At 47.3% G+C, this 5,712-nt stretch overlaps 1 pseudogene; it reads left to right on the plus strand.

Moving 5' to 3' along the window:
* The first annotated feature begins 1,109 nt into the window (after positions 1 to 1,109).
* LOC149362443 (uncharacterized) lies at positions 1,110 to 4,107 on the plus strand (annotated as a pseudogene).
* The last annotated feature ends 1,605 nt before the right edge of the window (positions 4,108 to 5,712 follow it).

The raw sequence follows: 5,712 nt of genomic DNA on the forward strand, positions 1-5,712 counted from the left end.
CCTTGTGTCAGTGTTGAATAACTTCGGTCCGAAAGACGTGAGTGGTGAACAGTAACATTTACTGACATTTGAGCGTTGGAGGCCACGGCGGTGAAGGCGGATTTTATGACGGCGACGTCGTGCTGCTAGGACGTAAGTACGCATTTGAAATCACTCTGTTTTCTGAGTACTGCCGCCGTCCCAGTTATATGCTCGGCGTCAACAGAAACTTTCTAGTTGTTCAGTGTCTTTTTTGAACCAGCCAGTTGTAGATTGCACAGCGTAGGGAGGCAAAATACCGAAACATTTCCTCTCAGTTACATACCGAAATTTCTTGTCCTGCATGGTAACAAGACAAAAATTAGTTTTGTGGTGTGTATTCTTTCTTTACACAGGCATATGGTGCATACGTGCGAGCGCAATCAGCGACGAGCGTCCTGAGGGGGAGCGGCTCAAGGCCCTGAACAAACATCACGCATCGCATCGATGCTGCGGAATGTGCCGTAAATAAAGGAGGATGACCAAGCAAGCATTGGAATCGTCCGAGCAACCTGTTTACACACCAACAATGTTACGACACACATTTGAAACACAATATTGATTCAAATACGAAAGACGTGAGGTGCATTCACAATACTGAGCATTGCCAATCCTCAGGTCCAGGCGTCATGAGACGCCTGGCTTGTCCGTGCCTTCTCTTTCGTCCTGTCTTCTTTTGCACGCGTTATCTCTTTTTAAGTAATGTGACGACACCTTCCGCTGCGTGAGATATTCGGTAGCTTCTTTTCCTCTTGTTTTCCTTTTCTTATTTCTTAGCGATTACCAATCCACAATCACTTTACCGATAACGATCGTCGATTACAATCCCAATTATCGATTGAGTAATGCTGTGTGCACTACGGAGTGCGCCGACGACGGACTTGGCTATGTGCACTACGGTCCTTGTGGCGCCATCTAGGAAGAGCGTAGTGAAACAAGTTTGTCACGTGACCTCGCCATCTGGTTTGTCACGTGACCGCATCTTTGCAAGTAAACAAGTTTTCCACGTGACCGCATGTTTAGACTGGCGAAGAGCGCTGACGAGCGGACCAGCGGTGCCCAGACGTCCTACGTCCTGCAGCGCGTTAGACATGGGGATTGTTATAGGTGCGAGGTTCGAATCGTATGATGCATTTGACACTGCTCTGCGGCATTTCCAAGTGGAGACAAATACTTTATTTGTCAAGAAAACATCGAAGTCGATAGATGTTGTGAACGCTAACTTGTCACGCGAGGCAGTGAAACTGGACAGCAAGCTTCGATTTTCAAACGCCACTTTCACCTGCAAGTACGGGGGACGACACAGGCCTACTGCCTCCGGAGTTCGTCCTAACCAACGGTACGTATAGCTACGAGTTATGTTCTGCGTTCTCCCTAGCATCCACGCTAGCGTAACACGTCGGCAGCGGCATTTTACCAGGCCACGTGTTGCGCGGGGCTGCAATTCTCTCCCCTACGCAGAATAGCATGTCAGTGGGGCACATGAAAGAAAGTTTAAAAGGCACTTTTGTTCTTTCTCCAGGACTATGAAGAAGGACTGCCCGGTAAAACTGGTATTAGCGGCGAGGCGTGCGACTCAACAACTGGAAATCACTGCACTCAATTTACAGCACAATCATGAAGTCAGCAGTGAAATCTATAAGGCATATCCTGAATGCCGCCGGCTCGCCACTGAAGAGCTCAGCTTCGTGCAGCCTTTAATGGAGCTAAATGTGCCCCCAAGCATGATCGTCCAGAAAATGAAAGAACACAGTGGTAAGTAGTTGAGTTTTTTTATCAGTATGTGAAGGTATTGATTGCATTATTACACTCGCCTTTGTTTTAATTTTTTGTATGTGCCGGAAAAACAGTGATCGCCAAAGATCTACACAATCTGAAGCGTGCAACTCGCACAGAGGATGAAGCGAGCCTACTAGTGGCAGAACTAAAGCACTGCCAAGCCACTTATGGTGCTAGAGTGCTGTCGATCACTGACGAGAATAAGGAGCTGCAAATTCTCTTTATTCAAACGCCATACATGCAGCAAGCATTTAAGTCTTTTCCAGAGGTGCTCCTCCTTGACGCAACCTACCGCACCAACAAACTACGCATGCCCCTGTATGTGATGGCTGTCCAGGATGGGTCCGGAAGTACCCAAGTAGTCGCATATTCCTTTGTTGCATCCGAGCAACAGCACGTTGTCAATCAGCTTTTGGAGACATTTGTACGAGAGAATCCTGCGGCTGCTGATACACAAGTGGTTGTTGTGGACAAAGATTTCACAGAAATCAGTGCCATTAGAACGACATTTCCAAGTTCACCAGCTGTTCAGTTGTGCCAATTCCATGTCATCAAGGCCTTCAAGAGTGCAGCTGGGCAGCTTGCCAAATCATCGGATGAGCGAGAACGTTTACTGAGTAGCTTCAGTGAAATGCTGCTTTCCCCCACACCTGCCAGATACAACGATGCAAAAGCTGAATTTGAAAGGTATGCAAGTCAAGAAGCTGTGAGCTATTTCGCAAAGAACTGGGACAACATTCCTGAAATGTGGGTCCGACACTTATGTGACCGCAAGTTTACAGGTGGAAATAATACAACCAACCGTGTTGAGTCACATCATGCAAAACTAAAGAATGTCCTAGCATCATCATCAAAACTACATGAAACAGTGCGCAACATTTTAAAAATGTCAAGCAGCATGCAGCAGGAGGCACGCCACAAAACTATACTGCTGAAAACATGTAAGTTCTATTCTCATCAAGAATCTGAGGGTGTGGAGAAGGAATGTGCCACGGTGTTAACACCTTATGTCTGCAAACTAATAAAGCAGGAACTGGCAAAGATGCAGGATGACCCTCCAGAGGTCAGAATCGTATCTGAGCAAACTTATGCAGTGTCATCGAGTTGCACTGATGCATGGCACGAGGTCTCTCTTGAGAATCATGCGTGCAGTTGCACTACGTACTCGAAGATGAAGCTGCTTTGCCGGCATTTTTTATAAGTTTGTGTGAAATTTAGGATTAAGCCTGACCTGACGAAGGCTGTTCATAAGCGTTGGTTTAAATCGTACCAACTTAAGTTCATGGGTGGGGCTACTGAAACCAACTTTGAAGCTGCCAATCACGAAGCACCAGAGATACTCTCTATGCCTGGGCCATCCTTCGAGAAGATGAATAGAAATCAGCGGTACAACTACGCACTGAGAACGCTTAAAGCTCTTGTTGACAACATGGCAGACTGTCAGCCGGATGTTTTTGCAGAACGCCTTGCATTCTTAGAATCGGTAAATGCCTCTTGGCTGAAGAGAGATGCTGCTTTCACTCATCCTCATAACGAGGATGAAATTGTGCAGGCAGATAATGCCTCTGTGCTGGACATCTTGCCTACCACATCAAGTGTACCCCAAGATGTCGAACAACTGGCTACCACATCGCCTGTATCACAAAAAGAAACCGAACAACCGTGTGGCAGACAAACTGATAGTTGCACCAGTGATGTTGGGAGCCAACCGTGTTCATCTAGCAGTGCTTGTGACCTGAAGCTCCCTGAGGTAAAAAGTCGAGGGCGCCCATGCAAGCGAGTCCTCCAAAACCGATACAAGCGGGCAAGAGAAGCTGATGAAGAAGGGCCTGTGCCTTTCAAGTCTCTGTCTGAAAAGGCCAAAGCAAAATGTAAATACAAAGTACTCAGTGCGATTTGACATCCTCTAACTTGTTTTTACATTTTGTCTTTCCAGTGCTATTGGCTGGATTCTCTGACAAAGCCCTTTGTGATCGTGTGCTGAATGGAACCTGCCTGCTCAACGAGGCTGACATTGAAGTTAGGCCAGAGGCCTTACCCAGTGCACTGCTGGACTGCAGGGTTTCTCTGCCAAAGCTAAAGAAGTACTGCACTTCTGATGCTTGGTCCCTGCTCATGGCCTCAAGTATGCACTGCAACAACTATTTGCTCGTCATAATTCTGTGTTTAAAATGAACTTTAATTTTTTTTATGACAGTTGCTGTAAAAAAGAAATATGCACTCTGGATCTGTGGCCTGTGCAAGGAAAAGGAGGATGGTGCGCTGAAAATGGTGTGCTGCGACCGTTGTTTGGAGTGGTTCCACTGGTAAGACATGTTAAAAACTAGTTATGAATGTCATTATTTTTCTGCAGCCTGAGATGTACTAACACAGGAAAGCTATGGTACTTTTTTTGGTGAAGTCTTTTTCTCAGTGAGGGTTGGTAGTTTATTTTTTCCTAAAAATTTCACAATGAGAGTCAAACACAATGTGCAGGCAAAAGTTTGTCATGTAATATTGCATGGCACTTACAGTGAAGTGAAAAAACATCCATTTCAGCTTGCATGTTCACACAACTATCTGAGCAATTATGAGAGTGTGGTCCCGATTGCAATAGTGTATTGGTTTCTCTCCTTTTGTTGACATGCGCTTGCTTATATATATTTTCCAGGTGCTGTGCTGCAGTAACCAGCACCAATTTGCAGAAACAATGGTTCTGTACACTGTGCAAAGGCTGCTATTAAGTTCTCACTCTGAGGGAAACCAATAAATATGTTGTATCGCTGAATCTTTTGTTCAAATTTATGCAAATTGGGTCATGCTGCCCATAATGACCTCAGAAAAAAGTGAAATTCTTGCAGAATGTGATGAGCATGAAACAACTTAATGAACGGAATGCATAAAATGTTACAAATCCACAAATTGTTGCTCAAACTGAATCGCACAATCATACTTTTTAGTGATTTACAGCCGTGTCTGTACAGCCAACAGGACACATAGCTGCAAATACGTCTGAATCATTCGCATATAGCGCGGAAGCCTCATGTAAATGCTGCTTTTAAGCCAGGCCCACATATCTGTCCATTCTTCCCTTGCTATCAATACCGATATCGCATGTAAAAAGAAAAAAAAAGCCTTTTCTGCTACCATCCGCTCTGGTACTATACCTGAGGCCATATTTCGTTGGAAACCCGAGCCACGCCTAAGGGATGGTGGAAGCGAAATCATTTCGACCCCCAGCGCGCAAAAGCAATATTTTCGCACGTGGTACGTGACAGCAGTTGCGTGCTTGCGAGTTCGGCTGCCGTATATCATGACGCCTAAGGGAAGGTGGAAGCGAAATAATTTTCGACCACCGCCGCGGACATGGAGGAAGAAAAACTAGGAGGGACCATGACGTCACAATCTTGAAGCCTAGTCATAAAAAATATAATGGAAAGCATCATGGGAAATCGGCCCTCAAGTGACAAGGCAGTGGTAGCTCTTAGCCGGATTTCGGTTTCGCTCTCTCGCTGTACCAGCAACTGCGCGACCATCTGCTTGCGTTCACTGACGGCTGCGTGGTGAGCGCAAACTGCTCGCTCGCCGCTGCGGCCAACGTTTTTAGATGGCTGCGGCCACCATACCCGAGTGACGCGTGCGTTGACTGCGGCGCAGTGGAGACATCGGAGCACATGCTCCTTGGCTGTGCCGCTTCTGCAGTGCCGCGTCGCGAGATTCTCGCGGCCTGCAGGGCGCTGGGAATCATCCCGGGCAGTCTCGAAGCGCTCCTGTGGCCGCGCGGCAGTGCGCGCACCCGTGGCCTCTGTGCGTTCATCGAGCAGGCGCGCTTGACTTCCCGCTCGCTCTTCGCCAGGTAGTGCACGCGTGACACGAACGCTCCGTGGGTGCTCCCTCGGACGGTATACGCGGCCGGGCGCCCCACCCCGGCCGCTA

This window comes from Amblyomma mixtum, chromosome 2 (genome assembly GCF_055824585.1).
Source record: "Amblyomma mixtum isolate Tamu chromosome 2, ASM5582458v1, whole genome shotgun sequence".
NCBI classification, from domain to species: domain Eukaryota; kingdom Metazoa; phylum Arthropoda; class Arachnida; order Ixodida; family Ixodidae; genus Amblyomma; species Amblyomma mixtum.